General features: G+C 42.0%; 1 protein-coding gene and 2 long non-coding RNA genes across 3 annotated transcripts in view; 1 reads left to right on the top strand and 2 right to left on the bottom strand.

The window, feature by feature from the left end:
• LOC143415939 (uncharacterized) overlaps positions 1 to 26890 on the bottom strand; it is a 282785-nt gene that overhangs the window by 186187 nt on the left and 69708 nt on the right. The gene's annotated exons all lie outside the window — the stretch shown is intronic.
• Positions 830 to 26890, top strand: LOC143416029 (uncharacterized). The gene is made up of 4 exons (XR_013096456.1): positions 830 to 982; positions 16347 to 16452; positions 24480 to 25496; positions 25822 to 26890. It is a non-coding gene; the product is annotated as an uncharacterized LOC143416029 (long non-coding RNA).
• Positions 4179 to 12340, bottom strand: LOC143416011 (uncharacterized). Its single transcript, XR_013096433.1, has 3 exons — positions 12285 to 12340; positions 4496 to 4539; positions 4179 to 4205 (listed from the first exon to the last, which is right to left on the bottom strand). It is a non-coding gene; the product is annotated as an uncharacterized LOC143416011 (long non-coding RNA).

The raw sequence follows: 26890 nt of genomic DNA, 5'->3' as shown, positions 1-26890 counted from the left end.
GAAGGATGGGTCGGGTGTGTCCTTCGTGGCCCACCATATCCCAGAATTCATAGCGCGGCCCAGCCAAATTTCAGCTGCCAACAATGGCGGCCGCTACTAAGTTTTAAAATTTAACGAGGGAGTACTACTTACTTACAATGAATTCCTTACACTATATAATTTTCCCGTCAGTGTTGGGGAATTCTCAATGGTGCTTGGTGCCATACCCTCAGGGACTTTAATGTTATATAAAAACACTGACAGCTCAATATCTGCCTCAGTCAGTCATATAAAATTCTTCATAAATGTGACCCAGCCAGTCACTATATGGTAACATTTAAAAGAGACATAAATACTAATTGAACTTTCTGTGGGGATCATCCAGAAACTGTGGCACATCTCTTTTGGTTCCTCTACACAGAGATTCTGGAAGAATTTAGCAGTTTTGTTATTGTCCATATTTTAAGGGAGTTTTCTTTACGATGGGAAAATGTTTTATTCTTTTTCTTTAAGTTCCCCAGGAAGAATGATAAATGTTTTTTTATAAAATATTTGTTAATACTTTTAGCTATTTTATATCCATAAATGTAAGTTTATTAATAAAACACCATATTTCTGCCTTTTTATAAGGATATGAATTGTACATACAATCAATTTCAGACTCAACCAACAAAAAGCCTCTCAGAACAATATTTATATGTAGATTTTTTTCGCCTACTCATATCATCATTTTTTTACTCCTGGTTCTGTATGTTCATGTTCTGTTCTTTTGTAAACTTCATCTGTTTGTATGTTGTATACTCATTGTGTTTCAATAAAGTTCGATTTAAAAAGAGGTACGTTCTAAAGGAAGCTTCAGACGTCACTGATCACGTGACTCTGGCCAAACGAATCAAGCCTCGACACGGTGCTTCTGAAGCAGCGCGTTGATCTTTCTGACACACGCACCGGAGCGTCAGCTTCAAGCGGACCATCACTACGTCTCACATCTAAAGGTGTCAAGGTAACTTTGAACTGAGTTCAGTCAATCTGGAGTTTTTCCAAGTTTTCTGTTGCTCTCTGTGAGAGAAGAGCGTTAAAGGCGGGGCTCTCCAGAGTCCAGCAAAACAGGAAACCACAGCTGGGTGTGTGTAAGTGTGCAAACCAATAGAATGCATCGTGGTGGGGGGGGGCATCACGGGCAAGAAAAAAATAAAATAATCGGTCGTACCCATGCTTCCCCGACGTCATGCCAGCGCATATTGGGAAATTCGTAGGCACCGATCGGTTTTCTATCAGCCATTTGCTGGGAGTAAGGGCGCCCTCCGTTTGCGAGGTGCGCCTGCTGCTGGCGGCACAGGGAGGAGAGGGCGGGGCGGCGGGGAGTCTCTGGCTGGCTGGAGCGGCATCTAATAACCAACTCGCAAAACAAAATAAAAACAACAAACAGATATTATGATACAGACTTATAATCTGCACCCATGTTTTTTCTAAATTCTATAAAGTGAGCGCGAGAGCCCTCGGTGCGCCTGCGCGCTGCTGAAGTCAAAGTAAACTTTATTGTCATCTCCGCTACAGACAGTCCAGCATATAGAGAGACGAGACGACGAGGCTGCAGTTACAGCGGTGCAAGTAAACAAACAATAAATATAAGAAGAGTAAGAAAATAAATCTACACTTTAGGACTCGGGGTAAAGGATCAATAACAATTTAAATTTATAATTTACAGTTTGATGATTTAAAGTCTCACACAACCCGTCAAAAGGGGCGGGGCCGGCTGCTTCCAAGTAGAGCACATTTCATTTATAATGATGTAAATCCAAGCCCATCATGGATTCACGATCTGAATCCTGGGTTGTGTGAAATCCCAGAAATCAACCTTAGACAAAGTGAATCTGTGAACTAAGGTGTAGGTCTGTTAGGCAGGGCTGTGCAGAGAGGTTTAAAGGGGCGGGTGCTCAAAGTTAAAAAGGGGCACATTGAACCAGGCTGAATAACAACAACACAGTTTCATCAAGAATCTAATATGGGCAACAAGGCAAAGCAAACGTAGCCGATGCTTTACCTGATGGGTACAATGTTGCTGTTGAGGGGTTGCTGTGGATAGTGCTGGAGGGCAGGCAGGGCTGGACTGGGACAAAAAATCGGCCCGGGCATTTTGACTGGAGACCGGTGTTGTGCCAAAAACTGATTGTCTGCCAAAAACTGATTTCCGGTATTTGCCAAAAAGCGATTGCTCATATTTAAAGTGGTATAAGTAACTTGTTGGGCTATAATATGTTAAACATATGTCAAATGCATCCCTTATGGATGACATAAAGTCATCTTGAGCCACAAACAACATTCGTGTAGCAAGATACAAGCCGCAATCAGTTTTTGGCAGCGACTTTTATATAACCTTTATTTATGCAGTAAAAAAAAATCTCATTAACATTAAAAATGTATTTTGTAAGAGTAAGTTGCCCAACAGGACAGCAGAAATGGCAGCAAATATTACAATAGTTCTGTAAAAATATTTTAAGTGGGGATAAAGGACCGGATTGGTTATAATGTAAGTACAAGTTGTAAAGATACTTAAAAAATAGATAATTTTTTAATTCTTTATGTAACCCCTTTGTATCCCCTGTTCACCGACGTCTATTTACGAACATACGTAAAGATATTACACATAAAAAATACACAGAAACACTGGAAATCAGTTTTTGGCAGACAATCACTTTTTGGCACAACACCGGCCCACCAAAAATGTGACGTCATTCATGGATAAAACCGCAAAGGATTCTGGGAACTTTTGGCAAGCGGTACTAGCGCATACAGGCTTTCAATTGAACTCAGTTACACAGCGATAAAAAGAAACACAAAAAATGGCAAGAAGCTAATTAACATTAAAAATGTATTTTGTAAGAAGTAGTTGGACAGCAGAAATGGCTCAAATATTACAATTATTTTTCCACTACTAATTAATTACCGTTGAGCTCAAAGGTTATATTAATACACGGTTAACGAATGTGTACTTATGACGACGATTTGTGAGACGAACAAAGGTAAACTTACGTTTGTTTGTACGATGGTCTTTCGGTGCATTTCAAGGTCCTGTACCCATCCGTCGGTAAACTGTACCTGGGCTTGTTGCAGTGACCTGAAGTTACTAAACTTCATGAGTGTATGCACTCACTCCAAGAACCGTATAATTATAAATCTGAGCGTGGTGAAAGTTGGGCAGCACGCTAACGTCTTTTGTCCCTCTGTGTGCTCGTAAGGGTCTGACCCTTTCACACCTTTGATTTTTCCTCGTATCTTTTCTTTGTCTTTTCGTCGAGTCTGTCTTTGTACGGACCGGCATTGTTCTCCGTCGTTTTGTACATTCCTTTTTTGTGCGGCAAAGAAAAAACAAGAAGGTATTGGAACCGGAGAATGAACGTTTTGCGGTGCTGCAATTGCAAATGCTTGTATTTGATGCGGTACTTGGATTGTTTTGCCAGGAGTTCCCGGCATGCAATGCGCAAAGTCACGTGGTCTGTCAATCGCTATAGGAAAAACCATAAAGCCTTTGCATGAAAACAACTGCTTTGATGTACACTGCCTTGTTGGTATATATGTATCAATCTAATAAAGTTAAACCTACACCATTCTCCCTATTCGGGATTTTAAACAGTACATAGCGGAAACAAAAAGACTGCTTGGTAGAGTTAACCTCCTGAACTATCTACAACACATGGTGGAAACCTGAAATTAAGACCAAGAACACTAGAGGTGAGACATGATCATTAATTAATATTAAAATTAATAAATGACAGATTTAGGGATATTTTCATAAAGTATTTATTTACCAAAACAATAGAAAACAGAATGGTAGCACAATATATTTTGTTAACACAGCAACCTTTAAATATGAAAGGAGACAGAGAAAGAAAGGTGAGAAAGAAGAATAAGAATAACACTTAATTGAGTTTTTGATGGCATTTTACACACAGTACTAATACAGTATCTAGAAAATATGGGAAAATACTGGCATCATATACAGTACTTACTTCTGAAGAAATTATATGGGACCCTGAAAAACAGGACACAAGTGAAAGGACAAAGAACTGTGAATGGCAATTGATGGACTTGCTCAGATGATCACAGTACTGGCATCTTTATTCCAGAAAGGAATTAGAGAAATCATATACACTAGTACTTACGTTGATGAACTTAAAAAGTTGAACGGTCTCGAACCTCTTAAACAAACAATGTATGATCAGACCCTGACAAACAGGACAGAAAGGAATAAAGATTAGATGAATATTAAAATCTATAAAGGACAGATTATGATTGAATTGTATCACCGAAGACTATTCACTCATCAATAAAAGGTCACCTACAACACTTCCACAGCAGCAACACTGAACATATCTTAAGACATGGAAACCTTTATGAAGTGAAAGGACAGTGAAGGTTGAGAAAGAATTGTACTTAATAGATTTTTTCAGACGATGACAGTACTGGTATGCTTACTCTAGAAAAATGGTTGAATCATATTCCATATAGTACTTACTTAAAATGAACACACTTCAGTCCTCCTAAAATGACTGACAGCATCTGAAATGAAACAATGACAGATTAAGACTGTAAGAATATATGTTTATAAATGCCTAATACTCCAATCTCATATTTATTCTATCTATTAAGATGGACAAATTCTAAGCATTTACCAATCACTTGACTTGTTTGAAGTGAAGGTAGATACTAAATGTATTCGTTTAGGCAATAACAATAAAGCTGAATCTAATATTAACAATAGATAATTAGGAATGTTTTGCTCATTTTTATTTCACCTCACCAGGTTACAAAAGGAGCTTTCTCAGCAGGTCACTCTTCTCAGCTACCCTGTCAATGACCATGTCAGAGTCCAATGACATGAGAATGTCCTTTTCAGTGGCCATCAGCATAAACATCTCCAGCTTGTTTGCAGACAGGCTGCTTCGGAGTCTGCTTTTAATGAACTTGAGTGTAGAGAATGTTCTTTCACAGGCAACCTGAGTGAGGGAGAGGGTCAGCAGGTACTTGTATGCCAGCCCAAGGAGACGATAGGCATCAGACAGCATGTTGAACCGCCTGAGTATTTGATAGCAGCACAGTGGGCAATTTTTGCAAGAACCACAGCTTTCGGTCACAATTTCACTTTCTTCGTCCCATTCTTCAGATCTGTCCTTTGCTGTTCTGGTCGTGTACTCATCTACATGTGATGTCTTAAGCCTTTCCCACTGTTCAGCAAAACGTTTCAGTTCTGACTGAAGGTTATTAACTGTAGCCCTGCTGTCAAATTTAAGTAGACAGGCGCTGAGGTTCTGAAATGCATTACTTGGAAGAGAAACTGTTCTGACCTGGCTAAACTTCCTGGGGTCCAACCATGCCAAATCGGCAAGAAGAGGGCCATGTATGACAAATCGTCTGTGGATTGCTTCAATAACTGTGTCCAGGATGATGTTGTGCACTTTCACCTCATATGATTTCTCAGCATTGATTTGCAACTCATCTTTAGGCATCTCGCCGGCCATGCCTTTTCTCCTTTTGGCTCTCTTTTTAGGTAGTTCAGCCTCCACTTCCATGTCTGTGTTGTTCTCCCTCTCCTCTAGTTTTTGATTTGTCTGTTTCACAAATGTGTCTGCAGCTGTCTTCACAGTTGGAAAGTCCCTGGCAATACTTTTGAGGCCATCTTGTGTGGCAGTCACCATATGATGGGCAGAGAGAATGTCCATCCCCTTTGACTGGAGGTACTTTGACAGAGGAGTTGTTTGCTCAAACACTCTAAGAAATATCTGTGCTGTTAACACAGTTTCATGCTTCAAGAGACACTCTTTAAAGCCTCGTGCTTTGGCACGAACAGCTGGCTTTTCTTTTTCCCTCTTTTCAATGGCTTCCATCGTCAGCACTACATCAACGAAGAGGCCATCATCTGGTTTTCCAAAATGTCCAAAGATTTTCTGGAGGGCATCATGCTTGGCCCACCACCGTGTCTCACCTATTGGACTGAGGCGTCTGTGTCTTGTGTTTTCGGTTTGTTTCTCCCACAGATTAACCCTGTGATAGGACTCCTTGATGAACACAGCTATGTCATTAAGTAAATTAAAGAGTGATCCACTTTCAATGACACTTTGTGTTTTGTCAGCAATCACAAGATTAAGTATGTGTGCATAGCACCACACATGCACATGAGTTGGAGACTGGGCAGTCATAAGTGCTGAAAAGCCTTTGTACTGGCCCTGCATATTTGAAGCACCATCTGTTGCATTCCCAATGCACATGGCCTTGTCTAGATTCAGATGCTCTAAAACTCCGGAAAGCAAGTTTACAAAGTACTGCCCCGTGGATGCTTCGCACCTCACTATGGAGACAAGCCTCTCCTGCACAGACTCAGTAACATACCTGATGATTACTGAACACTGATCATAACCTGTGATGTCTTGGGTTGTGTCTAGCTGAACAGAAAACATCCCAGCTTTCTGGACATCACTGGCGATGCTCTCTTGAAGGAGATGGCCAAGTGCATCAATCACTGAGTTGACAGTTGTTTTGGAGAGTAGGGTGATGAGAGATCCTCTACCTCTTGATCCACTGGTCTGATGCAACTTCTTGCTTTTTTCAATGCAGTCATTCAAATGTTCTCCAAGGCACATATCATACTTGCCTAATAACACAATCAGTTCCAGAAAGTTAGCATGATCGATGGTGTTATCACCTAAAGTGTATGCAGCCTCATTCTCCACATGCCTATAGCTGAGTCCCCTCTTCCCAAGTACTTTGATCACATCCACTATACGCTCTAAAACTTGCCGTCTCTTTTTCACTTGTGCTCTGTGAGCTGACAACTGACTGCCAGCAAACAAGCTCCTGATGTTGCCTTTTGAGCACCTTAAGAAAAAAGCTTCAGCACAGGTCTGGTGTGTATTGCTCTTTTCATGCTCCTCTGTGCGCAGATGTATATGTCGCCAGTCACTCATGCCTGTTATAAATGTGCTGGTGTCAGTCAGCCTTGCAAATGCCAGACACACAAAGCAGAACAATAAATGGCGTTCTTTGCAATAAGTAAGCCACTTCCTGTTGGTGCCATCTTTACAGCTGAACACCCTCATCACAACTGCACTGCTACTGTTCTGCTGTGGGTGGTAATCTAAGAAGGCCTGTAATATGGCAGGTTCAGGGCGAGCAAAGTCATCGATGCCCTGGCTCTCACTCTCTTGCTCTTCCATCTCTCTCTCTTGCTCCATCTCTCTCTCTTGCTCCATCTCTCTCTCCTGCTCTTCCATCTCTCTCTCTTGCTCTTCTCTCTCTCCTGCTCTTCCATCTCTCTCTCTTGCTCTTCCATCTCTCTCTCTTGCTCTTCCATCTCTCTCTCTTGCTCTTCCATCTCTCTCTCCTGCTCTTCCATCTCTCTCTCCTGCTTTTCCATCTCTCTCTCCTGCTTTTCCATCTCTCTCTCTCCTGCTCTTCCATCTCTCTCTCTCTTGCTCTTCCATCTCTCTCTCTCTTGCTCTTCCATCTCTCTCTCTCTTGCTCTTCCATCTCTCTCTCCTGTTTTTCCATCTCTCTCTCTTGCTCTTCCATCTCTCTCTCTCTTGCTCCATCTCTCTCTCTTGCTCTTCCATCTCTCTCTCTTGCTCTTCCATCTCTCTCTCCTGCTCTTCCATCTCTCTCTCTTGCTCTTCCATCTCTCTCTTGTTCTTCCATCTCTCTCTCTTGCTCTTCCATCTCTCTCTCTCTTGCTCTTCCATCTCTCTCTCCTGTTTTTCCATCTCTCTCTCTTGCTCTTCCATCTCTCTCTCTCTTGCTCCATCTCTCTCTCTTGCTCTTCCATCTCTCTCTCTTGCTCTTCCATCTCTCTCTCCTGCTCTTCCATCTCTCTCTCTTGCTCTTCCATCTCTCTCTTGCTCTTCCATCTCTCTCTCCTGCTCTTCCATCTCTCTCTCTTGCTCTTCCATCTCTCTCTTGCTCTTCCATCTCTCTTTCCTGCTTTTCCATCTCTCTCTCTTGCTCTTCCATCTCTCTCTCCTGCTCTTCCATCTCTCTCTCTTGCTCTTCCATCTCTCTCTCTTGCTCTTCCATCTCTCTCTTGTTCTTCCATCTCTCTCTCCTGCTCTTCCATCTCTCTCTTGCTCTTCCATCTCTCTCTCTTGCTCTTCCATCTCTCTCTCTTGCTCTTCCATCTCTCTCTCTTGCTCTTTTATTTCTCTCTCTTGCTCTTCCATCTCTCTCTCTTGCTCTTTTATTTCTCTCTCTTGCTCTTCCATCTCTCTCTCTTGCTCTTTTATTTCTCTCTCTTGCTCTTCCATCTCTCTCTCTTGCTCTTTTATTTCTCTCTCTTGCTCCATCTCTCTCTGCTGCTCTTCTGTCTCTCTCTCTTGCTCTTCCATCTCTCTCTCTTGCTCTTTTATTTCTCTCTCTTGCTCCATCTCTCTCTGCTGCTCTTCTGTCTCTCTCTCTTGCTCTTCCATCTCTCTCTCTTGCTCTTTTATTTCTCTCTCTTGCTCTTCCGTCTCTCTCTCTTGCTCTTTTATTTCTCTCTCTTGCTCTTCCATCTCTCTCTCTTGCTCTTTTATTTCTCTCTCTTGCTCCATCTCTCTCTGCTGCTCTTCTGTCTCTCTCTCTTGCTCTTTTATTTCTCTCTCTTGCTCTTCCGTCTCTCTCTCTTGCTCTTTTATTTCTCTCTCTTGCTCCATCTCTCTCTGCTGCTCTTCTGTCTCTCTCTCTTGCTCTTTTATTTCTCTCTCTTGCTCTTTTATTTCTCTCTCTTGCTCTTCCATCTCTCTCTCTTGCTCCATCTCTCTCTCTTGCTCTTCCATCTCTCTCTGCTGCTCTTCTGTCTCTCTCTCTTGCTCTTTTATTTCTCTCTCTTGCTCTTTTATTTCTCTCTCTTGCTCCATCTCTCTCTCCTGCTCTTCCATCTCTCTCTCTCCTGCTCTTCCATCTCTCTCTCTCCTGCTCTTCCCTCTCTCTCTCTCCTGCTCTTCCATCTCTCTCTCCTGCTCTTCCATCTCTCTCTCCTGCTCTTCCATCTCTCTCTCCTGCTCTTCCATCTCTCTCTCTTGCTCTTCCATCTCTCTCTCTTGCTCTTCCATCTTTCTCTCTTGCTCTTCCATCTCTCTCTCTTGCTCTTCCATCTCTCTCTCTTGCTCTTCCATCTCTCTCTCTTGCTCTTTTATTTCTCTCTCTTGCTCTTTTATTTCTCTCTCTTGCTCTTCCATCTCTCTCTCTTGCTCTTTTATTTCTCTCTCTTGCTCCATCTCTCTCTGCTGCTCTTCCGTCTCTCTCTCTTGCTCTTTTATTTCTCTCTCTTGCTCTTCCATCTCTCTCTCTTGCTCTTTTATTTCTCTCTCTTGCTCCATCTCTCTCTGCTGCTCTTCCATCTCTCTCTCTTGCTCTTTTATTTCTCTCTCTTGCTCTTCCATCTCTCTCTCTTGCTCCATCTCTCTCTCTTGCTCTTCCATCTCTCTCTGCTGCTCTTCTGTCTCTCTCTCTTGCTCCATCTCTCTCTCTTGCTCCATCTCTCTCTCTTGCTCCATCTCTCTCTGCTGCTCTTCCATCTCTCTCTGCTGCTCTTCTGTCTCCTCTGTCACAGACTTCTCCACTTTTGATGATAAATCAGCTGGTGCAACATGTAAGGATTGGCACAATTTGTTAAGATTTTGAGAAGTTTGAGAAACTAACCTTAAGCATAAAATAAAATTTACTATCAGTAACTTCATAGCACCCGCCCAGCAGTATATAAACTCCGTCATGCTAGTTACGCTGTACGAGTTATTCTAAGCGACTGTATAAAGTCACCACAATGAAAACAAACTACAACTAAAATTAGTTTATATCTGACACAGATAGACAGCAGGTCATAACTTCTTACCTGAAGTTCAGTTCCTCTGCCACTATGACCAGCGGCCGCCTCGGGTCTCTCCTCCTCTTGCCTCCCCTTTCCTTCATCCACCTGCTGGCCTCCACCACTTGCTGATCTTGCTAAATCTATGGAAGCTATGCCATAGCTACCACCAAACAATTCAGTAATTTTCACACATTTGGCAGCGTCTGCCTGAAGGGCTTGTTTCTTTTTGGCCCTAATTTTTTCGGCACCTCCTTTCCTTTTTTTGTTCTCCATTTTCTTTAGTTCGTCTATAAGATTGCTAAACAAGGGGGAGGGTGCATCCGACCTCCTCGGCTGTAATTGGTCCAGCCCAGAGTCGATCATGACCAATTCGCCAATCCAACGCCTTTCATTGTTTATACCCTTCCCAAAAAAAACCAAAAAATCGCCAGCGGCCCACCGGGCAAGTGCCCGGTATGCACGATGGCCAGTCCAGCTATGAGGGCAGGGCTGTGTTGGTCTGAGACTGTAGACATTAAAAAGTCCACAGGAGAGATGGTAGCTGATTAAACAAGTGTCATGAGATAATAACTAAATGCAAAGATTGGTGACAGCGCTTGGAACCATAAGGCAACAAAAACTGTGAGAAATAATTTAGGCTCTGCCTGTGAATCACTCTTTGCTTCTCTTCTTCCTTCCATCCCATCATTTCATATATCACTCTGCACTTGCTGTCTATGAGAACAAGGCACAACTTGCTATTGAAATAAACTATAATCTAATTATCCACACCTAACAACTCTTGCACTTAATCTATAATAAAATGATGACAGAAAAATGTTATAGCACTGCCTTTAGTAGCCTCACACAGCTCCTGCTGTTTCCTCCTCATGTCCTTACCAGCCATGTCTGCACAATGTTATATCATGAGTAATATTTTTTTTTAAAATCCATCTAAATAAAACACACACATGCACGCACACACAGTGACATTTTAGACCTTCTTCAGAATACTGTATATACTATGGGCATCCTTACATTATTATTTATTACTAGAGCTACAATAATAAAGCAAAGAGGAGGGGGAAGTAATAAATATGAAATTATGTATTTATGATGATTCCATTTGTTTCACTATCTACTCTGTGCAGGGCAAAGCTTATCACATGTTTAAACTGTAGAGATACAATCATTTTACTGCTGTAACATCCAACTTTTGTCTTATTTAAAATATAAATCTAATATAATCTGCTTCTTAATGTATGTTCTTTAAAATACAGCGTGTGTTTTTAAATATTATAATTATAATCATTATTATGTGGACATGCATATTAGATCGTTTTTAGTGAAATATAATCCCTCCAGAAAGGCAGGAAAAGCCCGGAAACTTGCTTTAAAACTAAATATGTTCCCTAAAACGGTGACAGAGCTACAGACCCATGACAGCCTTGCACAGGTAGCCAGCAGCTGTGACCAGCACTACCTGTGCAGTTAATAAAAGGACAGGTAATGTTTGTCGCGCTGTTGCACACACAGCACGCTTGTTTGTTTCAGTTCGTCAGTTGCAACAAGACAGCTTACCAACGTGTATGTAATAAGCTAATACTCCTGGGTGCTATACACTACAGTGTGCGCTGTACACCTACTTACTGGTTGTGTCGCATCAGTCTGTGTCTCTGAGTTAACTTGTGTTTCTCCTACAGCTCCGGATTGCTAAAAATGCGCGTGCTCTTTGTGAGCTCGTTCCCGGCTCGTAACCAGCGCGTTCTGCCGTCAAGGGCGATCATTGGTTAAATGTGATCATGTGACTGATGCAAGCCAGATCCTTTTATTTAGCAAAACTGTGATTAATAGTTAAATATTATTGTTGAGGGGCACAGACAGGACTCCGCACGCACACACATAAAAAAATAAATAAAAAAAATTTAAAAGTTGCCTCAACAAAAGGGCACCTTGGGCACCCATCAGGAAAGGGGCGGGTGCTCAAGCCCCTCTAGCCCCCCCCTCTGCACGTGCCTGCTGTTAGGTTAATTGTGCTGATCCTCGGGTTGGGGGATTTGTGTTTGTACTGGAGCGCAAAATTCAAACCAATGGAAGATGGACAACAAAAGTTCAAAGCCATCAGGTGCTCAGGTTAGAAAAAAGAGAAAAGATGCAGGTAAGCAGACGTGTGATTGGATAATGGCAGGTCATCCTGAACCAATCAGACTAAACTCCAAACAATACATTATGTTACAGATTTTAATATTAATTAGTCATTGTTACTTGTTGATTTGTCCTTTTCTCATTGTGTGACGAATTATGACGACTGTTTGGTAGCTGTTATTGTCTCTCTCTCTCTCTTCATGTGTGTTTCTCTGGTGAAACAATAGTTTTGTGTTAATGTTAGGGCTGCACGATTTTGCATAAAATGAGAATCACGATTTTTTGGCTTAGAATTGAGATCATGATTCTCTCATAACAATAAATAAACATAAAACAACAAATGTCTCACGTTTTGTTGTTGCAGCAAAATGTTGTCCTGCTTGAAATTCCGTCTCCACCGTTGCTCGACGCTGCGTGTACAGAGCAGGTAGTGCAACAATAGAAAAATAGTTGCGGGACGGCACTGTGTAGCGTTTGTCTAGGGTGTTGATCGTTTTCCTAAATCCCTCGTTTTGCACAGTGTTGATGGAGCCATATCTTTGGTCAGGTGATAAGTGATAGCCTCCGTAATGTCTTTGTGCCTGCGGGAGTTCGACGTGTATAGGGAAGCGCTGTATAAGGTTCCCGTTATTGATGTTTGGGTGGTTGACCGGGACGGATTTTCTCCTGTCACTTTCTCGTCATCCCTGACGTGCTCTCCGTTGTTTTTTCCCTGCTAATTTTAGCATCACACGGCACAGCTTCTGTATCACGTGGTATAAGGCTCCGCCCTTGTCATTTGTTGAGCAGGAAGAGTGAGCGCTTGTTTTCATGCAGAGTACGTCCCGGATCAAAATGCGGTACATTTGATCCCTGTTGTCTTTGCTTGATGATTGGTTTGAGTCTTGACAATCCACATCAGAATCAGAATCAGAAAGGGGTTTATTGCCAAATGTTGAGCAGGTTTACAACATTAGGAAATTGCTGCGGTGCTTCAGTGCAAACATAGTGTCATAAATAGCACTTAAATAGACATGAAAAAATAAAAGTAAGAATAAGAATTAAAAGTGCTACGTAGAAAGATATGGGCATGAGATATACATGAGATATATACATGAGAATAAGAATTAAGAGTGCTACGTAGAAAGATATATACATGAGTGCAGGTGGTGATCAGTGCCAAACATGGAATGATGCAGTGACACAGCGTAGGGTCATGTGTTAGTGGCGGGGACAGTCATATGGTTATTGTTCATGTGTCCAACAGCAGAGGGGAAGAAACTGTTCTTATGGCGAGAGGTTCTGGTGCGAATGGACCGGAGCCTCCTGCCTGAGGGGAGCAGGTCAAACAGACTGTGTCCAGGGTGAGAAGGGTCAGCTGAGATCCGAGCTGCACGCCGCAATGTCCTGGAGGTGTACAGGTCCTGCAGAGATGGGAGTCTGCAGCCAATCACCTTCTCAGCAGAGCGCACAACACGCTGCAGTCTCTGTTTGTCCCTGATAGTGGCTCCAGCGTACCACACGGTGATGGAGGAGGTGAGGATGGACTCGATGATTGCAGTGTAGAACTGCATCATCGTCCGTGTTGGCAGGTTGAATTTCTTCAGCTGCCTCAGGAAGTACATCCTCTGCTGGGCTTTCTTGATGACGGAGGTGATGGTGGGCTCCCACTTCAGGTCCTGGGTGATGGTGGTACCCAGGAAGCGGAATGAGTCCACAGAGGTGATGGGGGTGTCAGTCAGGATGATGGGGGGGGGGAGTGGGCTGTGTGTTTCCTGAAGTCCACAATAATCTCCACTGTCTTCTGGGCATTCAGCACCAGGTCACCAGACGTTCAACCTCCCTCCTGTAGGCAGACTCATCCCCGTCCGAGATGAGCCCAATAACGGTGGTGTCATCTGCAAACTTGATTAGCTTGACAGACTGGTGGGTGGAGGTGCAGCAGTTGGTGTACAGGGAGAAGAGCAGAGGAGAAAGAACACAGCCCTGAGGGGAGCCGGTGCTGATGGTCCGGGAGTCCGAGACATTCTTTCCCAGCCTCATATGCTGCTTCCTGTCCGTCAGGAAGTCAGTGATCCACCGGCAGATGGGATCAGGCACATTCATCTGGGAAAGCTTGCCTCGGAGATGGTCTGGAAGGATGGTGTTGAAGGCAGAGCTGAAGTCCACAAACAGGATCCTGGCGTAGGTTCCTGGGGAGTCCAGATGCTGCAGGATGAAGTGTAGGGCCATGTTGATGGCGTCGTCTACAGACCTGTTGGCTCTATATGCAAACTGCAGGGGGTCCAGGAGGGGGGCCGTGAGGGTCTTGAGATGGGAGAGAACTAGGCGCTCAAATGACTTCATGACCACAGATGTCAGAGCCACGGGTCTGTAGTCATTTAGTCCAGTGATCCTAGGTTTCTTGGGGACAGGGATTATGGTAGAGGACTTGAAGCAGGCAGGCACATGACATGCCTGCAGTGAGGAGTTGAAAATGCCAGAAAACACTGGGGCCAGCTCGTTTGCACAGTGTCTGAGGGTGGCAGGAGACACGCCGTCTGGGCCGGGAGCTTTCCGAGCATTCAGATTCTTAAACTGCTTCCTCACATCTGCTTCATGAATATGAAGAGTTGTGGTGGGAGGAGGTGGTGTGAAATCCTCTTTTGTGTGGGGTGAGGAGGGGGGTGTTGTAGGTGAACAGTTTGAAGGTGGTGATGGCTCTATGGAGGGGGGAGAGGTGGGGGAATTAGTGTCCAAAGTGCCTCTATTGTTGGGGCCGTTGGAGGTGTGAAGGCTGCCTGATGGCTCGTCAAAACGACAGTAGAAGTCGTTAAGGGTGTTGGCTAAGAGCAAGTCATCAGTGGAGTGGGGGGTTTTAGGCTTGTAGTTGGTGATATTCCTAAAACCTTTCCACACAGAGGCCGAGTCATTCTCTGAGATCTGCTGCTGCATCTTCTCAGAGTGCTGATGTTTAGCAATGTCCACTTCTTTAGTGAACCTGTACTTGGCCTCTCTGTAGCAGTCCCTGTCTCCGCTTCTGAACGCCTTTCTCTTTTCCAGCCACAGCTTTTTGAGTTTAGGAGTAAACCAGGGTTTGTCATTGTTATAACTCACCCTGGTGCGTGATGGCACAATGCTGTCCTCACAGAAGTGGATATAGGAGGTGACAGTGTCCGTAAACTCGTCCAAGCTGTTAGAAGCAGCCTTCAATGTGACCCAGTCTGTAGACTCCAAACACGTGCGAAGCTCCTCCACAGCCTCGTTGCTCCACAGTTTTTTAGTCCTCACGACAGGTTTGGAGAGCTTCAGCCTCTGTCTGTACGCGGGGATTAGGTGGATCATGACGTGGTCAGAAAGTCCGAGTGAAGCGCGGGGCACCGCGCGATAGGCCCCGCTGATCGTGCTGTAGCAGTGGTCTAATGTCCTCTCCTCTCTGGTCGGGCATTTAATATACTGCTTATATTTCGGAAGCTCATGGCTCAGATTGGCTTTGTTAAAGTCCCCAAGAGCAATGATGAGAGAGTCCGGGAATGTCCGCTCCATGTGGAGAATCTTCTCCGCGAGTGCGCACTGAGCTGCCTGCGCATCCGCGTCTGGATGGGATGTAAACAGCGGCCAGGATGAATGAAGCAAACTCCCGCGGAGAATAAAACGGTTTGCAGTGAATAAGAAGATATTCCAGAGAGGAAGAGCAGTGCTGAGCAATCACTGTCACATCTGTGCACCAGCCACTATTAATGTAGAAGCAGACACCTCCACCTTTGGACTTACCGGAGAGAGCGGCCTGCCGGTCCGCGCGCAGCAGATGGAAGCCCTCCAGCTTAAGCGCGCAGTCTGGGATGTTCTCACTGAGCCACGACTCCGTAAAACATAAGACACAGGAGGAGGCAAAGTCTCTGTTCATGCTTCTCATCAGGGCCAGTTCGTCTGTCTTATTCCTGAGTGATCGTACATTGGAAAGGAAGATCCCAGGAAGAGCAGTTCGCAGTCCGCGTCTCCTCAAACGCACGAGTGCGCCGGCTCGCTTCCCTCTCTTTCGGCGTCTCGCTTTCCTGGTCAGAGTCTGCAGTAAATCTGCCGCAGATGCGACAAATATTGGAAATAAATCCACAGGCGTTGTAGTCCTGTAGTTAAGGAGCTCTTCTCTGGTGTAAGAGTATCCAGAGGAGTGCCCAGACACAGAAGAAATGCACAAAAACAAAACAAAAGTAACGCACTGAAGCACCAGGGCATCCATACGCGGCGCCATCTTGGTTGTACATTGCTGGCGTTGCATCTTTCAATGCCAGCAATGGCAGGTATCAGTGCTCAAACCTTTTGTGTTTGTTTCCAACAAGTTGCCCACCTCGGGAAACAAAAATGTGTTCTTTTACTTGTCAGATGAACATATGAGACACTTTGACTCTTCAGTGCAGTGTGGAGCCTAACAAAGATCTGTTTTGTGTCCCAGCTGATCAGCAGGAGGAGGAGAGTCTGACGGAGCAGCAGAGGAACATTTTCAGCTACTTGGACTCAGCTCAGCCACTACAGAGGAAACAATGAGCTCAACACAGAAGGTGACAGACAGAGCAGGACCATGTGACCAAAGATATTTATCACCATATACATTTGAACATTTGCCATAACGATGTAGCTGACGATAGAATTCACACCAGACAAAATACTTTACAGCTGCACAACTTTATTAAAAACCCATCAATGTATTTTCACTGAAACAAGCAGCTGTTGTTTATGTGCATTAAAGTTATATAAAAATGTAACAGTGCAAATGCAAATTGCTCGCTGACAGTTTAACCAAAAGGCGTTTCCAGTGGAAACTGGCCGACACATCCTGAGCATAACCATGTATAATATCCACTAAACTTCAGAAGAGGTTATACAGTCGTGGCCAAAAGGTTTGAGAATTGCATAAATATTGGAACCTGGAGAAGTTGCTGCTTAAGTTTTTATAATAGCATTTTGCCTGCACTCCAGAATGTTATGAGGAGTGATCAGATGAACTGCATCGTCCTTCTTTGCCATGAAAACGAACTTAATCCCCAAAAAGCCTTACCGCTGCATTTCATTGCTGTCATCAAAGGACCTGCTGAGACCATTTCAGTGATCGTCTTCTTAACTCAGGTGAGAATGTTGGCGAGCACGAGGCTGGAGATCATCATGGCTGTATCCCGATTCAGGTTCTGCAGCTTTAAAGTCCTCAAGGGCCGCGTACTCAAAGACCGCTAAGGCCGAAGTGCGAGGCTCGTAGGCTCGTGAAATGGGACGTCTAGCCTCCGTCGCGCTGCCCAGGTTGCCTAGCAACCATGATACTAACAGCTGGAAACGTTTCATACAGCTTTGTTTGACAGAAATGAAGGAGAACATATTTAGTTCATTTGTTTCTACATGAGCTCTGTGTGATTTGATGAGTATCTGAGGCTGAGACCACAGGACTGTGAAACATGATTGTTGGGCTTCATTTCTGTGCTGAACAGTCGTTTAAGATTAGCTGTAAATAACAATTAGCTGATGTTGTTCATGAGACTAAAGTCATCTCACTGTGGTAATGTAAATATAATATGGCCAATATTATAGTTATTATATTAATCACTTCACTCACAGACAAGTATCTGTGACAGTGTGTATACAGATGTATCATATATAAGAGACAAATATTGTTCGTTTAATATGTTGGTACTAAATGTGGCTCAATGCTTACATATATGTGTAAAAAGCAAATGTAGGAGCTGTGATAACTGTGTCTGATAGAATGAAGAGTAGACTGATATATGAAATATTCCTTTATTGGGTGAGAAAATCAGACCATGTCATAACTGCTGTAAGTCACACAGAATAGATATCAGAGCCTTAAACAGGCTGACTTCTGCTAAATGGGTCAAACTGGGCAGAAAGTCTACAAACACATAACATCCTTATAGAATATGATGTAAGATTATAGATCAGCTTAGCTCAGAATATATAAAGCATATAAACAGTTACAGCAATATGATGCAACAAACACAGCAGCTACTGATCCAAAATACTCAAAGCTTCATAGAACTGAAACCAACATTTATTTTTAGCTCCATCCTGCTGCTGATACAGACTTTAGGTTTCTGAACATTAAACTTGTTGCTGCCTTTCATAGTGTGTAACTTGAAGGCCCTGAGTACTTTCTCCCACACTGAAAACACTGGGATGATCACATTATTTGAACATTACCTAATAAGACTGATTCAGCACAGACAGTTATGGAAATCAAATGTGTGATAAGCTGCAGGATTCAAACACAAGTGTAACTTATAAACACATCCTAGCAGAGAACCCAGAGTGATGATGAAGCAGAGTGTGGACCCCAGCCCTGCAGCCAGGCCCTGAACTTAAAAAGAATCAAGGCCATCAGCCAGCAGGCCCAGCCAGGCTCCACCATCAGCCAGCAGGCCCAGCCAGCAGGCCACAGCCAGGCTCCACCATCAGCCAGCAGGCCACAGCCACGCTCCTCCATCAGCCAGCAGGCCCAGCCAGGCTCCACCATCAGCCTGCAGGCCACAGCCAGGCTCCACCATCAGCCAGTAGGCCACAGCCAGACTCCACCATCAGCCAGCAGGCCACAGCCAGGCTCCACCATCAGCCAGCAGGCCTAGCCAGGCGCCATCATCAGAAATTCTGCTTCCGAGTCCCTCGTGGTGGCCGCCTCGTGCTCTCGCTTCAGTATGCCACCCAAGAAAGGCCCAACACCAGAGGAGGTTGAGGACATTAAAACCTCCCTCGGAGCGCTGTGCGGAGACGTGGCCGCAGTCAGGGCACAGCAGGAGCTGCCTCTGGGGCTTCTGGAGGAGGTAAAACAGCTACGCCTCCAAAATGCCGAGAAGGACAGACGGATCATGGATCTCGAGCGGCGGGTGGATGAGCTGGAGCAGTACACCCGTACGAACGACGTGGTCATCAGCGGTATTAAAATCAAGCCGCGCTCGTACGCGCGCGCGGTGGCCGGGAACGTCGGGGAGCCCAGCGACGAGGAGACCCACTCGGTGGAGCAACAGGTGGCGTCCTTCCTCCAAAGCAAGGGGATAGAGATGGACCTGGAGCACATAGAAGCATGTCACTCACTGCCCAGGAGGAGTGACAGACTGCCGGCCATCATTATGAGATTTGTCAATCGGAAGAACAAGGTCGCACTGCTGAAACAAGGACGCAAACTGAAAGGCACGGACGTTTTCATTAATGAGCATCTGACACGAAAAAACGCAGACATCGCGAGGAAGGCAAGGCAACTGAAGAAGAACGGTAAAATACAACATACATGGGTAACAAACTGTAAGATTTTCATTAAGCTAAGCGGGACACCAGAAGAGGGAAAAGTACTGATAGTGAGGAACATGGAGGATCTGGACAAGTATAACTGACACCAATGTATCAATTACACCAGGAAATGACATGGACACGTTGAAATTAGTTCTTCAACAGAAAGTAATTGATCTAGATTGTGAATATAAGGAGCATAATATAATAGATCCAGAAATAGATTCTGAAAGTAACTTTCTCTCTACTTTTGTTAAAAATTGTAATTATTTCACTCAGGAACAATATGAAAAAGAAATTAACCTAGACGGGAAGCTCTCATTAATTCACTTTAACAGCAGAAGTATGTACTCTAATTTTGATTTCATTAAGGACTATTTGCAACAATTTTCTCGCCCCTTTAGTATTATAGCCATCACTGAAACTTGGTTCAATGTCGATAAAGGAATAGATTTTTGTTTGAATGGATATGATTTAACATACATGAATAGATTAAATAAGGCGGGCGGCGGGGTTGCTATATATGTTCATAACTCTATAAAATATAATGTTGTAACAACTATGTCTATGGCTATTGATGGAATTTTGGAATGTTTGACTATTGAGATTATGAATGAAAAAAAGAGAAATGTTATAATAAGTTGTATATATCGGACACCCAGTTCAAGTATTGACACTTTTAATGAATGGATAGAAAAAACGTTGCTTCGGTGAACCAAAAATTACTATTTATCTGTGGTGATTTTAACATTGATTTGCTAAATCCAACAAGGTTAAAAGCCATTGATGACTTTACTGACACGATGTACAGCTTATCACTATATCCAACAATAACAAAGCCAAGCAGAATAACATCACATAGCGCCACTATTATTGACAACATTTTTACTAATGTCATGGATTTCCAAATTAATAGTGGTCTGCTTGTCTGTGATATAACTGACCACTTACCAGTTTTTACTTTGTGTGACTGTGATTTAAAAAAAATAGATACCAAGATCATGATAGCAAAGCGAACAATAAATGAAGAAGCAATTCATGCCTTCAATTTTGATTTAGCACAACAAGATTGGAGTTCGGTGTATGAAGAGTCAGATGTGGACAAGGCTTATGATAATTTTCTAGATATTTTTACTATGTGGTACAATAAACATTGTCCTGTAAACGAACACATGACAAAGAAAAAAAAGATAAAAAGTCCTTGGCTCACAAAAGGAATTATTAATGCTTGCAAAAAGAAAAACAATCTGTATAAACAGTTTATCAAAGTAAAAACAAAAGAAGTGGAACAAAGATATAAAGCATATAGAAATAAATTGACTGATATTATAAGAACGAGCAAACAACTTTATTATAGAAGAAGATTATATAAAAATAAAAACAATATAAAAGGAACTTGGGATGTGTTAAACAACTTAATTAAACAAGGATCTTCTGGAACATCATATCCTGAATATTTTACTGATGCAAATGGTGAAAATCACAACATGAGTAATATTGTCGATGGGTTCAATAAATTCTTCATAAATGTTGGCCCGGAACTAGCAGCGGACATCCCGTGTCATAAAAATGAAAATATCAGTAATATAAAATCAAATCCCTTTTCACTGTTCCTCTCAGCTACAAATGAGCAAGAAGTAATAAATATCACATTAAAATGTAAAAGTAAGTCTTCAATGGATTATCATGACATAAATATGTCTGTAGTTAAACAGGTTATTCTGAATATTGCTAGTCCCTTAACATATATCTGTAATTTATCATTTCAGTCCGGTTGTTTTCCAAAAAAAATGAAAATTGCGAAAGTAATACCACTATATAAAAGTAATGACAAACACAGTTTTACCAATTATAGGCCTATTTCTCTACTGCCTCAATTCTCAAAAATTCTAGAAAAACTTTTTAATTCAAGATTAGAAAAATTCCTTGAAAAACATCAAATAATAAATGTTGGTCAGTATGGTTTCAGAACGCAAAGAACCACTTCAATGGCGATAATTGAGGCAGTAGAAGAAATTACTGATACACTGGATAAAAATAAATATGCAGTTGGTATTTTTGTTGACCTCAAAAAGGCCTTCGACACAATCAATCACTCAATTTTACTGGATAAATTGGAAAGATATGGTATTCGAGGGAAAGCTGGTAACTGGTTAAAAAGTTACCTAACAGGTCGGGAACAATATGTTAGCATAGGGCATTACCATTCAGAGAAACTTGGTATTACATGTGGTGTTCCCCAAGGGTCAGTGTTGGGACCAAAACTTTTCAATGTATACATAAATGATATTTTTGATGTTTCTCAAGTACTTAAACTCATACTGTTCGCAGATGACACCAACATATTTTTCAGTAGCGATGATTATACTGATCTTGTAATGACCGTAAACAGGGAGCTACAATTAATAAAAAAATGGATGGACATAAATAAATTATCATTAAATATAAATAAAACTAAAGCAATGTTTTTTGGTAATTTAAAATATAATATAGAATTACCAATTATCATTGAAGGTGTACCAATTGATAATGTGAGTGAAAACAAATTTTTGGGAGTCGTAATTGATAATAAAATTTCATGGAAACCCCACGTCAGACACATAAAAACCAAAATTTCTAGAAGCCTCGCAGTTTTGAACAAAGTGAAACAATTCCTTGATAAAAATGCACGTCGTACTCTGTACTGTACTCTGGTTCTTCCATATCTTACATATTGTGTGGAAGTGTGGGGAAATACATATAAAAATACAACTAATCCATTAGTCACAGTACAGAAACGAGCACTGCGTATTATTCACAAGGCTGGTTATCTAGATCATACTCACAAATTCTTTCTTCAGGCAAAGTTACTTAAATTCCAGGATCTGGTTAATTACAATACATCCATAATTTTGTATAAAGCTTTTACTAAACTTTTACCGGCAAATTTACAAACTAGATTTGAAATTCGAGAAAAGGTTTATAATGTGAGAGGCTTTGGAGAATTCAAATTACCCAGAACTCGAACAACCCGTAAAGGCTTTTGTGTGTCTGTATGTGGTGTGAAAATCTGGAACAGTCTGAGTTTACAATTGAAACAATGCAAAAATATTCATAGATTTAAATTTCTCTACAAACAGTTGGTCTGGTCACAGTATACTCAATGATGGTTTTAGTGTGCTCTGTAATGTCTGTTCTCTTACCATTGCTGGTATGGATTCCAAAATAAAAAAAAATAAAAAAGTGTGCGTATGTATGTACATATATGTACTTGTGTGTGTAGATATATATGTATGTATATGTATGTGTGTTTGTTACTTGTAGTTATTACTGCCTGTTACCTGTGGTAATGCAATTTATAATTTATATATTCTGTATTCAGTTATGAAGACTCTAATTGTTGTTTGCGAGCTGCCGCTTAGATGCTTGTATGTGCCCGGGGCTGTTGATGGGTCTGTATGCAATGATGGGCGTAGCTGCGGGAAGTTTATTGTTTTTTTTGTTGATGAGTGAGTATAGGGGTGGGATTTAATAAGTTTTCTTCGTCCCACTCCTTTTTCAGGCAATTTTTGTTTTTTGTTTTGTGTATTTTATGTTCAATATAGGTATTTGTTGTGCCTGAAAATGAACAAATAAATGAATGAAATGAAATGAATGAATACTTTTATTCCACAATCAGAGAGAAAGAAACAGAGAAAGAGTGCAGGACAGACAGACAGGTGACAGTCTCAGGTGTACACACTGCTACACAACAGCACCAGAGAAGCAGGATTTAGTGTTTGTGTTATTACGAGTGTAAACAAGAAGAGTTCCAGATGGTGCAGTGGACACATGTGTGACTGCTGTGATTAAAGCATCTTTCTTTCAGCTTAACGAGTGAACCGTCAGCTCGTTCAAACACACGTTAAAGTGCGTTTGGCTCGACACCACCGAACAGAGGCAGCAATATAACACAGCTAACATTAACAGTGCAGTGAATCCTGCTTGTGCCGTGATGTTCAGGACTGCAAACCGAGCAGCATCACTGACTTTCAGCTTGTTGTGTTTGTGGATATATGACTGACTTTAATTATCCACAAAATCATCACATTCTCTGTCAGATGAAGGTCAACTATTGAACGGCGTATATTTTAAAGGCTTTAAAACCAAGTTAACGCTGAAAGTACAAACATCACTAATGTCACATAACTCTGCCGACAAGGCATAGCTATGGCTATGAAATGCTCTTTGTGTATCACTTCTTCATTATGAAAGATGTCATTAATGCACTAGTAATGTCTCATCTGCAGTATTGTTCAATCATTTGGTCAGCAGCTAATAAGACAGATCTTAACAGACTTCAGTTAGTCCAGAATAAGGCGTCCAGATGTGTGAAGATGTTCATACTATACTAATATTGATAAAATGCATAATAACCTTTCTTGGCTTCCTGTACAGGCTAAAATATTCTATGGCTTACTTGTAGTTCTAAAGAAAGCAATTCTGTTAAACACACCACATTTATTGTGCTCAGCTGCAGTATCCAGATGAAATACATCATCATATTACACAGTTTTCAACAAGCTGCAATTTAGTAAATGCTCGAGTTAAAAGTAACGTTTTGTAAAACTGTTACATTTAGAGCAACTTTTAAGTGGAATAAGTTGCCTTAAAAAATTAGAGAATTATTCAAAACTTCAATGAACACTTAAAAGCCGATTTACAGAGCTTTTAGTTGTTGTAAATATTGTACGACATGATTTGTTTTTGAAATTTGTGTAATGTGCCTCAATGTTATTGATATTATTATTATTATTATTATTATTATTGATTGCTTATATTTGAACAATTGTGAAACCTCACTGTGGATGTAAGAGTGAAATTATGTGGATATCTTGAATCCACTTTATTGTGTAATATTTTATGTGAGTATTTGACGGAAGACGAGCAACATCTGTTGTGGAAGCTAACGGGGTTCCTTTAGAATAAACAAACATAGGATTTATTATCACTGAATAATTCTGTATAAATCTATACAAATTATAGAAATATGTAATAGGAAACAACAAAATAATCTAAATTATAAAATAATGTGTGTGTGTGTGTGTGTGTGTGTGTGTGTGTGTGCATGATTTTAGTGTTTGAACAGTCATGAATTATCTTTAACAGCAGGTTGGATGTAATGTGTTAGAACTACCAGCAGGTGGGGATAAGAGACCTTTAAGGTGTTTGGTGCCACGCTCCACCTTCAGGTTTAAAACTAGTGTTAATGGAGTTTGAAGGTTGAGTTTGTTCCACGACTGCATTTCACTCACTGCCTCTGTTTGTATCTCTGTCACTGCAGGACCAACATGGAGCCAGAAGTCAGCGCTCTCAGGAGGCCGACAAACCTCACAGAAGAAAGGGAGAGAAAAAACACACCTGTGACGAGTGTGGGAAGGGTTTTACTCTGAGGGCTAAACTAAAACGGCATCAGGTCATCCACACTGGAGAGAGACCGTTCAGCTGTGACTTGTGTGGAAAGTCTTTTTCCTTCAAGGGTTCCCTAAAACAACACCAACTCGTCCACAGTGGAGTTAAAGCGTACAGCTGTGATCAGTGTGGCAGAGCTTTTACTCACAGTAGCCACTTACAGAGGCATCTAGTTACCCACTCTGGAATTAAGGCATACAGCTGTGACGAGTGTGGAAAGTCTTTTTCCTTGAAGGGTTACCTAAAACAACACCAACTCGTCCACAGTGGAGTTAAAGCGTACAGCTGTGATCAGTGTGGCAGAGCTTTTACTTGCAGTAGCAGCTTACAGAGTCATCTAGTTACCCACTCTGGAATTAAGGCATACAGCTGTGACGAGTGTGGGATGGAGTTTACTCTGAAGGCTTCACTAAAACAGCATCAGGTCATCCACACTGGAGAGAGACCGTTCAGCTGTGACGAGTGTGGAAAGTCTTTTTCCTTGAAGCGTTCCCTAAAACAACACCAACTCATCCACAGTGGAGTTAAAGCGTACAGCTGTGATCAGTGTGGCAGAGCTTTTACTCAAAGTAGCAGCTTACAGAGTCATCTAGTTACCCACTCTGGAATTAAGGCATACAGCTGTGACATCTGTGGAAAAACTTTCAGCCGGAGAGGGAGCCGAAATACACACCTACGCATTCACACCAGACATGATGTGTACTGCTGTGAACAGTGTGGCAAACAGTTTACAACAGACGCACACTTACAACAACACATGTTTACCCACACTGAGGAGAGACCTTATCAATGTGACCTGTGTGAGAAGACTTTTAAATCTCCACATTACCTGAGACAACACCAACAGATCCACACCAGAAAGAGAGTCTACAAGTGCAGCTACTGTGAGGTATGTATTTATATTGTTATCTTGTCATTTTAGCCTGACTGTTTGGAACAACTCTGCTCATTAAACTGTGTTAGCATGTTAGCAATTCTACTGCATGGAAAAGCAGCTCTGAGTGATTATTCAGATTTTCCTTTCAGTTATGATTTTAGTATTACTGTAGTATTATGGTGGTAGTATTGTAGTTATTGCAGCCCAGTAAACTGAGTGTGTTAACTGAAACAGTCAAATGTAGTTGGACGTCTGCAGAGATGCTCTTTATTTCAGGCGACGTTCAGGATACAAATGTTGAAGGACTGACTTACACTGTCTTTGTGTCTTTGTCTAGAAGCAGAGCGACACAGATGGATCCAGTTCTCAACCCTGTCATCACTGTGGTGGTGGGAAAGACTTTCATTGTGACCTCTGTGGAAAAACTTTCAGTCGGCAAAAGACCCTAAAAAGACATCAACGTAGACACACTGGAGACAAACTGAAATACTGCAAAGAATGTGGGAGAAGCTTCACCACACCAAGTGATTTAAAACAACATGAACTGATTCACAGTGGGGTTAAAAAGCACCTCTGTGATCAGTGTGGGTCATCCTTCACCACTGCATGGAAGCTTAAAACACACAAACGAGTCCACACAGGAGAGAAACCACACAAGTGCAGACACTGTGAGAGAAGGTTCTCACGGTCAAGTAATCGTAACATTCATGAACGTGCACACATGGAAGGAAACTACAGCTGTGACCAGTGTGACAAGAGCTTCAGGAAGCTCAGATCATACTCTGCACACAAACGATCCCACGTTACTAATAAACTGTTTCACTGTTACCAATGTGCCCAAACATTCACCTCATTGTCTGCTCTGTGCAAACATCAGCGTGATCACTCAGGGCTGAAATCACTCCCATCACTGGATCACAGTGAATCTGAAGACACAGAAAGATCCTCTGGTTTCTGTGTCAGACTCAAAAAGCTTGAGATCAGGCTCCACAGAGTTCAGATAGAATCATTTAAACCTGTGTTGAACTGAACTGGTTGCTGGGCTGAACTTCTACATAATACAGATCTACATGGGATCTTCTTTTCTGTTGTTTTACTGAGTCAGTTTTGTCCTTTTTTCTCTGTCCTGGTTTTGCTCGTCTGTAAATGACTGAAACTCAGTCAAATAGTTCATTGTTCTCCAGCAAAACGTTTTGGAAACTCATGTTTAACCTTTAAAACTCTGACATGTTTTAGCACACAAGGCTTCATCGGGGAGTTCACTCATGATTGGACCATGAGAACAAAGGTTTTTAGTTCTTTCAAAGAGAGTCTTGGAGATGTTTGATGTTTCTGTTTTTCTGAAACCACCTGAAAGAAAAACTATTTTTCTTGCTTTATGTAGTGTGGAAGTTTTTAATGTTTCT

This window comes from Maylandia zebra, unplaced genomic scaffold, assembly GCF_041146795.1.
Source record: "Maylandia zebra isolate NMK-2024a unplaced genomic scaffold, Mzebra_GT3a scaffold11, whole genome shotgun sequence".
In the NCBI taxonomy this organism is placed as follows: Eukaryota; Metazoa; Chordata; class Actinopteri; order Cichliformes; family Cichlidae; genus Maylandia; species Maylandia zebra.
Note: the sequence above shows the minus strand (reverse complement) of the source record. Positions and strands in the feature narration are given on the sequence as shown.